The sequence below is a fragment of the Coturnix japonica genome, chromosome 4 (assembly GCF_001577835.2).
Source record: "Coturnix japonica isolate 7356 chromosome 4, Coturnix japonica 2.1, whole genome shotgun sequence".
Lineage (NCBI taxonomy): Eukaryota > Metazoa > Chordata > Aves > Galliformes > Phasianidae > Coturnix > Coturnix japonica.
This window is the reverse complement of record NC_029519.1, coordinates 76,679,737-76,692,200: the sequence shown is the minus strand read 5'-3', so window position 1 is coordinate 76,692,200 and position 12,464 is coordinate 76,679,737. Positions and strand designations below refer to the sequence as shown.

Sequence of the window (12,464 nt, the reverse complement as noted above, 5' to 3'; positions counted from 1 at the left end):
AAAAGCATAATAAGAGCAGTGCATTTGTCCCCTGTAAGAACTTAATAGGCTCTGAGAACCAAACACGTATTACAAGCATGGTGCATACAAACACAGGCCAAATAATTCATTTCCCTGTTTCCTTTTATTCCTTCCCAGGAGCTTTCAACATCAGTGGTGAACATTACATGGCTTTGCAAGTGACCAAACCTAGAAATCTGCTTGTTTCTTCCTTGATTTCTTCCTTTTTTTTTTTTTTAATCAAATCAAACAAGTGCACATTTAGTCAACACCTCACAAAGACTCTTGAGGTGAAGTGACAAAAATATTTTGAATATGAAGCACTGCACATTTGCATTAAAACAGCTATCTTCTTCCAGCCGTACTCTGCTTGCTGCTTTTGGATTTTTAAAACAAAGCTCCTCTCCGTGTTTATTTTCACTTGAAGATGAAGGCAATGTGCAATATTCATCATGCTTTTATCGCTTTATTCAACCTCATCCTCCCACCCACTCTCCCTCCACCTTTTCCTTTATCCTCAGATTCAAGAGTTCTAATGTTCTGCACAATGTCTGACTACAGCTGAACATAATCATCGTGACAGCAGAAATTGATGAAGAATGCTGAAGCCAAATTTCTCTTTAAAAATAAAACAAAACACTGCTGTATAGTAAATTTCCTGTTATAGTGCCTCACATTGATTATTCCTGCAAAATACAACATCCTTCAATATTGAACATGGCTTCAAGATTACATGAGCATTACACCAAATCTAACATGCGGTTAAATGCTTTTTAAAATTAGCCATAGCTACCTGCCTTTCCTTCAGTCAATGTGCCAAACTCGTGTCAACCCCAAACTAGCATTTCTTTGCCTGTTACCTTTGTTTTACAACCTACCACCTCCAATAGACACAGAAGAAGGAAAATAAAAGAGGACAAGAAACAAAAACCAGAATACACTGAATGTTTCCAATGCTAATCTAGGTTTAAATTTTTATAGCTAATTTAATTTCCTGTCTTGTAGAAACATATATGCCTTCTGTCCTCCTTGCGCTCAGTTTTGTTTATTCATTCAGCCCAAGATTTTTCCACTGTAGTCATTCTATGTACGAAGTTGGCTGACAGCTGTAAAAAAGCAGCCCATCTGTAACTACTGCCCTACCGCTGGAAGTGTCACCAGCTGCTTTCTATCCATCTACAGTAGCTTCAAAGCGTACCGCATAAATCAAGTAGCTTTGTTTAAAGCCCTGTTTGTTTGGTTTTTATCCACGGCAAGATGTTGTAAGTTTTAAAAAATACGTTTGAGCAAAAATTAAATTAACATATTAACACAGTGTTAAATGTAACCCTCACACAATTTTATTATATTTCGTGTTCTAATCCAAAGAGAAGATGATATGGGAAACATTCCCCAGCAAAACAAAAACATTCTAATTATGGAGCGTTTGTTAACTGCAATTACTAAACCACAACATGAATAACTGTATTTGAAAAATTCACTAAAAATAAAAGCCCATTGCCCAGGGAATTAGAACAAGAAGTATTTAAGAGCACACTTCAATATTTTAACTCAATGAGAATCCAAATGAACTCGGAATATATATTGATATGTACTGCCTAACTGCACGATGAGTAGTGGCTACAAAGCCATCTGAAATATCAGCATACAGAACCTGTTTGTGCAGCACAATTTTAAGATTAAATATATATCATTGAAAAGAATATTATAGCTTTTCTTTCAATTAAACAGATGATCCTAGTCTTTGAAGATATTTTTTAAGAGAAGATGCCTCTGGCAATTATAGCCTGGAGCATTTAGCTCTATCTCAAGAATGGATGAGCTTTACTCTTTGAGATACCACAATAAAAGAGAATCTCCAACATTTTTATAGCAGTGTGAGCAAATCCTACAAGCTGAAATGGGAATGTCAAGTAAGTAAAGCAACGTTGACTTAAGGCAACATTGGTAATGAAGTAAAGGACAAACATAAAGCTGTGAGTAAAAAGATCTGAAAACAAGCCATTCAAGGAGGTCTCTGAAGAAAGATGATGAGAAGCAAGAAAACTACGAAATGTATTTTTAAAGCTAGCCAGTAGGCTACTTACATGCACACTGGTAGGCTGAGATCACAGAATATCCTGAGCTGGTAGACACCTGTAAGGACTATCAAGTCCCACTCTTGGGAAGAGATGGGTTCCAAATTCCTAAGGAACTCTCTCTCATCAAACATCAGAGGTTGCAATGTAGGATAGTTTCCTTGGCTTCACTTTCATGGGAGACTTTTAGGTGAAACAGATAGCCTTTGTACTTAATTAATCTAGGTGGTGGAAGCCTACTAAAAAAAGTGACCTGCATCACACATAATCTGTAAGGAGCCCACCTACAAAAAGACTGTGTATAAGCTATTCTGAGCATGGACTTTGACCCATACAGGTAGGCAAGGCAAAAGACTGACCTGTACCTTTGCCTTACTATCAGCTTCCTTCACACAAAAAGATTTGTAGACTAAACCAAATATGGTGATAAAGTGTAAGAAATCCAAAACAGAAACAAAACTCACAGAACAGACTGATAGATCACTAACACAGTGAGAACAAAGCCATGAAGTTCTATGTTACCCCTGGGAATCTTTATCTTCATTTAATTTAGCCGTTCTAACATACGTTCTTTGGTCTGAAACTACATTAAGTTACTGAATTATTTTCCCTTTCTACTATCAACTTTCAAATGTATAAAAACCTACTGCAAGAAAAGCGGGAAGTTTATTTTCAACATTCCACTGCCATCGGTTTCTTATGACTTCATAAATTAAATAAGTTTCCAAGACAACCCAAGCAGACTAATGCTTTGCTTCTCTTTCTCTCTCATCCAAATCAATAAGAGCTCTATTTTCCATGACACCTAAAAGCCTTCAAATAGCCATTCCGTACAGCCTGGAACTAAGAAGTAAATAATGAAAGTGTTCCTCGCGCTATAAATATTTAGATCATCCCAAATAACTACACATTTTGTAGCAACTGTTTGTTTTGGAGAATAAACAGGTTCCCAAGATAATAAAGACCCATCATAGCTAAGACTTTGTGGCAGAACAGGCAGCTCACAGCACCTTAGGCTGCTCACCATGAAGAAAAACACCTTAGCAGAATGCCAATTTGACAATAGTTTTCTGTTGTTTTCTTTGGTTGCTATTTTTCTTTTTTAAATGATTATTTTATTTATTTGATTTTTTTAGGCGACATCTCGGTCTCACTGAAGGTCCATGGAGTATTTACACCTACGCATGGAACTGAACTTTGAGATTAATACTGAACTCACTTTTTCTTTCCAAAGCTCAGAAGTATTATTCAGCAATACCTACCACTACTAGGTATTATAAATACCAAATTCAAAACCAAGAAAAAAAAGCCCAGAGAAACCTCAAATAGAAAGAAAAAGAAAGAAAAAGAGGTCACGCACATTTCTTCCAAATGTGGCAATTCTAAGACTGCTGCATCATCACTGGATATCCTGTCCAGAATGCTGTGGGACAGCGGGCCCTGCTGCTGTACCGCTATGGAGATGCCATGAATTCCACTGAGCACTACTGCAGTATCAAACCATCACAGCATTTACACTGTCCTGAAAACTACTCTTACAAAGGTCTAAGCTACGTTTAAAAAATAAGCATGGCCCAATGAACGCAACAAGAAGATTCACTGCCAGAAGAGAAAGCATTAAATCAGACTTCCTGTGCAAAAATGGAAGCTATTCCATCTAGTCACACAAAATTGAGTATTTTTTGACTGTCAGACAATTTATCTTGCCGCTAAGTGTGGCAAAGGCACTTTGCCTTACCATTAGATGTCAGTACAATCTAAGAGAAACCATACAGAGTGCTTCAAGATCAATGAAATTGTCACATGAGGGAGGAGGTCACTGAAGGAGATGCCAAGAAATGTTGGACACTACTCAGAAATAGCTGATAATCTCAAACATTATTATGCTGCTGCCTAAATCTCAGATACCTTTATCTCAAAAAAAGATGGAGAACTTGAAGAAATGCCAGTACAGGCAGTAAGTATGGCCGGAGGCATGGGACAGCTTGCTTAAAGGAGAAGAGGAAATGCATTGGTTGAAAAAAAGCTTGGAGAAGAAACAAGCACATGGAACATGAAAATATGACAATACATATATAAGATATGCTTCAATTCAGTACCTAGGGAGCACACAGTGGCTACCAGAAGAAAAAAAACAACAAGTTTTCTCATGGAATATTCAATTAAGCTGGAAAATCTGGTATCACCGGGTGTCATGAATGCCAAAACTTTAAGTGGTTCTTAGAAGGAATTAGTTATTTATGGAAAACCCTTCAGTGGCCACTGTTAGTGACTGCCAAGATGCAAACCAAGATCAGAAATCCATATGCAGAAAAATGACAAAAGAAAATTAACAGTGCCTGCTTGTTCTGTTCTCCCACATAATAATCACTGTGTTATATTACAGTGTTTAGCTCAGCATCCAACAGCTGCTGCCAAAGGAGCAGCTCTTCACGAAGAGTAAAATCAGAACAAACATGATACTTCCCTTAAATTTCCACCTGTAGTCACTGCTTGAGACAGAAATGAGGACCTGAGGTTCCTTGTGATACAAGGACACACCTTACATTCGTAAAATACAGCTGAAATGAGTTAGTATGATTGTGGCTAAAAGATACTAATAGAATCAAATTGTCAATACAGAAAATCCATATGATAAAGAATTGCCAGTAGCATAGACCCACCACGTACTAATGGTGGTTGCCCCAGCTCTGGAGGTGCTCAAGGCCAGGTTGGATGGCCCTGGGCAGCCTGAACTGGTGAGTGGCAACTCCATCCACAGCAGGATGTTGGAACTGGATGATCTTTAAGATCCCTTCCAACCCAAGCCATTCAATGATACAGCTCCATGATACACAGTAAATTGTTCAAACAGTGACAGTTGTAACTAGTACTTCAGCTTCTCCCTGCAGCAGAGATTGAGCTCCTTGGTGTTGTCCCAGAAAGTACTAAATCCTAGATCACATCATACATTGGCCTCCTTAAACTCAACAGCAAAACACAGAGTACTGTCTGCAGGCCCCAGAGCAAGGCACCGCCTCGTCAGAGCAGTTCCACAAGCATCCAGGGCAGGAGAACCCTTACCTCAGGTATATCCCAGGCCCTACGATGAAAGGACTTGGCACTGCACGGTTTGGGTCAGCAGATTATTCATCCCTAGTGCAAGCAAAGCTACTTTTCTTCAGATGGAGCTCTCCACCCTGTGAGAATGGCTCACCCTTCTTCTGTATTCGACCGAAAACTTGAACATACAGTTTCACAGAGTGCAGCTCATTAAAGCAAACATGATTGCTCTGCAGCACTTCTACCTCTCTTAAAAAATTATTATTTCATCAGCAGATTTAAATATATTCAGTGAACCTGTTTTTTACTCCCCTGTTGACAAAAAGGTTTCAAGTAAGGCCAAGAACACACCTAGTCAGCACACTATTAAAAACAAAGCTACAGCTTTTTAGCTTATTATTCACTATTTTTTTAATGCTACGCATAAGTATTCTTTTTCCACCATCCTGTTTTTAATCAAATTACTTTCAGTCTTTAAATAAAATGTCTTCCAAGATACAACATAACATTTAATAATCACAAGCCAAGTTACAGCATAAGACGATAAAATGGCCTTGTTGAAAAAGAATATGGTGAAAACAGTAGTTTACTATCACAACAGGAGGTTGTGACAGTAATTCCGTCATTAGAAGCTTTTTATGAGTTATTTATCTTCACCATAAGTTTTTTCCCTAAGCTGTTTTTTTCCCTTAGTAGCATCCTCTCTCAATTATGGATCTGTCGACAAGCCAAAAATTACTCACTACTGACAGTGTATTACTGCAGATGTGTGTGACTGCAGACAGATGGGAAGCATCGCTGCTAACTCAGATTTCTGGGTCATGAATAACACTTTCACTCACACACCAAAACCAGCATTAGAGAATTATTAGAGGCTACCTGACTGAGACACTTACGTTTCTAGTAAAATCCCACAGATGCTCTTAGTGCTGGAAAATTGTTGTGGACTGGAACCTGAGCAATAGCATTGCTGTGTTTCCCACCTGTCAGAACTTCCAGAAGCCGTGTATCAGGTGTTCAGCTTCTTCAGAAAGAATGGTATTCTGATAAGCTCCCACCTAACTCAAACAGACTAAAGGGAAATCAACGATCTGAGGCCTGCGTGGAGATCTGAAATCGCGTATCCCATTCATAATGTACCCAATCTCTAGCTTTGCCTCTTACACACAGACCTAAGACATGCAGCTAACCTTGCACTCTTCATTTCACCCCTTGCTGGCTGTGTAAAGCAACACGCAGGTGCACATCCCAGCACACAGAGATGCTGTGATATGTACTGTTTTACAAAGCACTTTATAACTCCCAGATGAAAACCATTTAAAAATGTCAAATAAGAGGGTTGTTAGATCGGCGTTACAGTAATCGCTCTTATATTTTTTGAAGTCTGAAATGAAAGAAAATTACATTGAAAGAAGATCAATCTCTTCTCAATTTCTCTGCACAGACTGAAGAGCTGAAAGACTCCCTCCCTTTTGTTGAGAGGGATGAAAGAGCCAGACAGGAACTGTGTAAATGAGCTAAATAAAACCACAGTGATTGTGAAAGACGGCAGCGGAGAAGCTGAATGACCACTACAGAAAATAACTCAAAACATAACATTTCTGTGATTGGAATAAAAAACTCAAAATTGTAAATACATTAATGTTTTAATGCACCTGAGAAAGCATAACAGGACGTGAAGAATCAGCCCCAGCTCATAGCAATAAAAAGGCTAATGCCTCCGTTAATGAATTCTCTGGGAAGGGAAACAATTACCGTTGCATTTCATGGATCTCCTTTGCTAGAAAGGATTGGAACCAGCAGGGACAAAAGATTACTTTTAACCTTTTATTGATTTATTGAGCCTTCATTTTTTCCCTCTAAAACAGACATAATCCCACATCACAACAGCAGGCACAAGGATTGCGTGTATGTTCCATACGTGATGCCAACGCACATCACCTGGGTGCAGCAGCCCACAGACATCCACAGCCCCATGGTTCACAGATTAAAACTGGTGATTTAAGCAACACATCTGCTCTGTGGAAAAGGAACAGAGTGCAAAGAAGAAAAGATTCTGCAAGCGAGTAGGAAATCATGCCAAAAGACATTAAGGACAGAAAGTTAGCTGAGGACAGGTCCATTCATAAGACAAACTGTGGGACCCGTTTGGTTTTTTCCCTCCTGCCAAAAAGGTTGGAATGCTGGATTTGGGCACACAAATAGCCAGGTGTGCACATGCCTCTGAAAAAAACATGCTGTGTATGGGAGAAGAGTATTTTTAAGATACTTTTTGTCCCACTTGGACAACAAAGTGTTTGAGTAACATTTAATTAAATATTACTACTACACCTCAGTTCTTCAGTTTCCTAGTAAAACTACAGTTGTAGTAGCATGGAAATAGTATAAATGTTTTTGGCTTTTATTTTTTTTTTCCTTAAACATTGTGCATAAGGATGCATAATTCATGTTTATTTCTTTTTAATTAGCCCAAATATTGGACCTTTGCCTTCTCCCAGTTTAATGGGAAAGCACTGGCCAGCACCTAAAAATAACAAGATGGCAACTATCAAGTGCATTTACTCTGCATTTCACATGAACTGGCAATAAGGAAACACTGAATTGAGGAAGTTATACGGGATCATTAATGACTCTTACCAACAATTTTTTCAACACTTCTGGTATCAGCGCAATTGCACAACTATTATGTAAATGTTTTAGCAATCTGCGGTGTCAAAAAGCTGGTATAGGTAAATTAAGAATTAAAACAAATGTTTTTCAAGTTTAATATTAGGCATTGGGAAAGTGTCTTTCCTCATTATTAAGCAATGAAAAATAAGGCAAAATAAGAGGCTAAATAATTGACAGCTTCCATTTTACCCTTTGTGATTTAAGTTAGGTTTTACAAACTTTGCACCTTACCCTACAGTCCTACTGGAAGGCATGTTTTGTAGATTGGAATCTGTTTGCAATTATAAAGGTACAGCTACAAGAAAACTCTTAGTTATCCTATTTAGCAAAAGAATCAAGACCTACCTAAAAATACTGCTACCAGATTACATCCCTATGTGGCTTTCTCATCATCAAGAAATGGTTATCTCGCCTAAAGGGCTCCCTGCAGTCAGACCTTCCACACCCAACTAGACACATTGTTTAATTGGTAATTCTTTTCCATACATTTTGGTGTCAATCAGCATCTCATGACATGACATTTCATTAAGGAATTTCCAGCTAGCTACACTCCCATCTCAATCACAGTAACAGTATTTTCACACCTTGCTAAATTCCATAAGCAATCTCCTATCACAATTACAGGAATTGCTTATGTAGAAGATTAATGCTAGTGGCTATGACCTGGTATCCTTTAAGCAATTAAGTCAGGGGAAACAAAAAACGAGAAGTGCAATTAGACAGCCTCATGCATCTGAGACTGACAGACAATTGTATGTGATACTAATATATTGTAACCAATGCTAGCATACTCTACTAATTTTCCTGATTAATTACATTTTGTCTATGTTCAACATTTATGCTCATCTGTTCTCTCTTTTATTCATCATTGGGAAGGCAGAGGAGAACAGCAGAGAGGCTACTTCACTAAGAGAATCTCCAGAACATCCTTCCCAGAGAAATGGGGGAGGTACAGGATTTTAATTCCCCTCTTTAGTTTCAGGATAAAGTCTCTCTACAGAAAGACTTTAAAAATGTAGGAACTGTGTTACTTAACTCTGCATTCAAAAGTCATACTTGAGAGCTGTCGAATGCTGCAGAGCAGCAACTTGATTGTGCTTTGAGATTGACTTCAATGCAAAACTGCTTCATTTTTACTGCAAAACAATTCTGGTATCCGCAGAAGTGGATGAACAGATTACATTTTTGTGCGCTGTATTAGGAGGATGCTAATCTCAGAAGGCTTCCTCATGCACACATCAGGATCCAAGATTCCTGCATTATGAATATCAAAACCTGGCACAGTAAGTTAGTCCAAATGCAACAAGCTATTGTATTTTATTCCAAAAAGGCTTTAGTGCAACTACATCTGTCAGAGTACCTCAGTGTATTTCTGTATCAACTGCTGTAACTACAAACATTAACAATTTATCCTTTCTTCTATCTGGAAATGTTCAGTTTCTTTATTTGAGTATGTATGTTCTCTTCTGTCTTGCTACAGAAGAATGACCAAGCAGGAAGTGCACTTGGAAGCTGGTCTGGAAAGGAAAGACCGTAATGGTGTTTAAAGGAAATTTATTTCAATCCTACGCTACACTAGAAAATGAAATATCCAGCCCCTATTTAATTTGTAGATAAACTCATCTTACTTAATTTGAATGCTCCTGCTGCTGAAGGAGAGGCCTCATCCAGAAACTTCAGACTGTCTTGAGTTCAGAACATTTTATGCCTTGAGGACAAAGTCAAAACCATAATATTCTCTCACGTACTAAGTAAAGTGTTGAGCAAAGATGTAAAGAGGCTGAAAGCTACACACGGACTCAATTATTTGCATTTCTCAAGAAGTGTGCTCAACAATTCTGGATGAAACCCCAGATGTGAGAAAAGAAAAACAACACTGCCATTCATTCAAACATCATCAAACACTTCAACCAGTAATCAGGCAGATGATTATAGAGGAAATAAAAATTACTCCTTGCAGGACTCCCTGTAACGGAGCTCTGGTGGCACACTCTGTCACTGCACACTGGATATGCTGCTTCAAGAAAACCTGGGATCACTTCAGTGTCTTCTTCTTGTCAGAGAAGCCAGACGTGCAACGCCTTGAGGATGTGACAAGACCATCTGTCAGCAGACCAGTAGTGCCCTGCAGTTTGTTCCAAGGCATGTTCTGCCATAATGCCAACTTTTTTGAAAGGTTTAGCAGAAAAATAAAGTTAGATAAATTAGATGAATTCTCCATTGATTTCTTGTGTACTATGAGCTCCTCCTCCAGTAATGTGAAGTAAATGATAGATGGCTGGGATCAGGAAAAGGACAACAGGAAAAATAGAGTTCTACAGCATTACATCTAGGGTTACATATAACAGATTTCTTCCTGGAAAGCCTCAGTGTGCTACTTTTAATTACCTGCAGTCTAACCTGCTTGTAGACCTTCTTTGGGCCAACTACTCCAAAAACACCTCTCATACATGGTGTTCTGACAGTCAAAGTCTGACCTACAGGGGATCACCATGCAAAACATTGCCTTGGGAAACTACTTTCATCGCATTCACAACAGGGAAAACCTTGCATTCCACATTATTTTCCATCTTTCAGGCCCATCATAGTCCTTAAGTCAATCACTGCCTATTATCTCTATCTGTTTTCTTCTGTAGTTAAGATTACTATGAACTATTACTCTTCCATGTCCTGCCAGCAAATAGCGTCTGCACCTTTCTCTTTTGTCCTTGGAGTATGAATTCCCTCAGCTCTTGGGGCTGGGCTTCCCTGTTTTGCTGTCCTCTCTTCCAAACCCAAGACCAAACTAACTGGAGCCACTCATAAATACCTCCGAGGTCAACAGATACCAGATAAGAGGAGCAACGTTAGGGGCACCTACATCTGAAGGAGGTTATGGCATCTGATGTACAGTCAGAAACTGCAGCAATGCAAAAAGGTCCTCTAGCAAATCGTCTGACTCAAAAAGGAACTTTGGATCATAAAACCATCAGAGTAGAGGCTGAGTCTTCACAGTTGCTCACTGGTATATTTTGTTTTTACCTGCTAAAAGGAAGAAGAAACGATGCAAACCTGTCAATAATTCCTACAGTGTAAAGAGCAGCAATATCACCAAAAGCTGAATTCTCTTTTCATATCCTATTGAAGGGACACAATACATTTTTAAAGGTATTTTATACAGAGACATTGGGCAGGCTACCTCACCAACTCTCTTATCTGCTTATTTAGTACAGTTAAGAGGTCAGTAACAAATATTTCTGGTATATGTTGAACGCTATTTTAACATTATTTCTATGCAACTTTATTAAACAATTTCATGAAGTAACACGTTTCTCATCATTGACATTACTAAGCTTGCTTCATATCTACTTCTCTGTTTAACTACTCAGGTGCCTCTGCCATTTTCCATTCACCTGAAGTCAAGTTCATTCGTATATTGGTTAGAATCACAGAATCACCAAGATTGGAAAAAACCTAAAAGATCATCCAGTCCAGCCATTCACCTATTATCAATAGCTCCCACTAAGCCATGTCCCTCAACACAACATCCAGTCGTTCCTCGAACACCCCCAGGGTCAGTGACTCCACCACCTCCCTGGGCAGCCCATTCCAGTGCCTGACCAGCCTTTCTGAGAAGTAATACTTCCTAATGTCCAGCTTGAATCTCCTCTGCCATAGCTTGAAACCATTCCCTCTGAATTAGTTACTATTATTTCATCGAGTAAACAACAGAACGACAAAATAAGCCTTTGTTTTCAAAGCCCACTTAAAACAAGCAGACAAACCTACAGCAGAGGTCTACAACACAACCGTAGGATTCTCTATATATATAAAGAATCAACAACACAGTATGTTTAATGGGCGGGTCATAAACACTATGATCTCTATGATTTATTATTCATAAAGCAGTTTTTAACTAGGCAAAACTATTTCAACCGAACAGTTATGAGACCTGTTGATGCACTGTTTTCTATTAGCAACAGACAAGCAAACATTAACCTGGCTTGGCCTGCTCATATTATTTCTCCAGAAGTAGTTCAAAGGAGGCCCACAAAAGATAAAGACCCTGCAGCAACCTCTTCCTGAATCGTTTCAGTCTAACTGAGGAACAGATCTCCCTATGCATAATTAAATTTGGAAATGTAAATGTATTTCACTTGAATAAATAAAATCAGGAGCTCGACACTGCAAGACAAATATATCTGCAGTCGCATTACAGCTCAAAAACAATTTTTCAAAGCACCGTTTTTCATTTAAGTCTTAAAATAGACCAAAAGTACAACATGCACTTTTGTTTTATCTGACAACACTGAATATCTGGATGGAGATTCTTAGCTTTTCTGCGTTAAGATCTAGATGAAAATTCCCTCTATAAAGGGAGTAGAATGTTCAGTTTTGAGTGATCTGACTTCTACAACAGATGGCCTAAAATATTAGTGATTCAGTTGTTGCTGGCACTCGGTCAGTTCTTTGCTCGTTAATAAAAGATCTTCAATTTGAACTATTATTTCCCAGTCAAATACTCATCAGAAAAAGAAATAGGAAATGCACAGCCAAAGATTTTACAAAGCTCGTCCATTTGTGCAAGAATTTCCATTCTGGATTACAATACAATTCCAGGTTGAAAAAAAACCTCTCTTCTGCCAGATGTTTCAATAAGATCTAGATCTTGGTTTTGTCAATACTGGCAGCACG

At 38.5% G+C, this 12,464-nt stretch overlaps 1 protein-coding gene across 1 annotated transcript in view; it reads right to left on the bottom strand.

Moving 5' to 3' along the window:
* Nucleotides 1–12,464, bottom strand: part of CTBP1 (C-terminal binding protein 1) — a 195,851-nt gene that overhangs the window by 150,868 nt on the left and 32,519 nt on the right. The window lies entirely within an intron of this gene.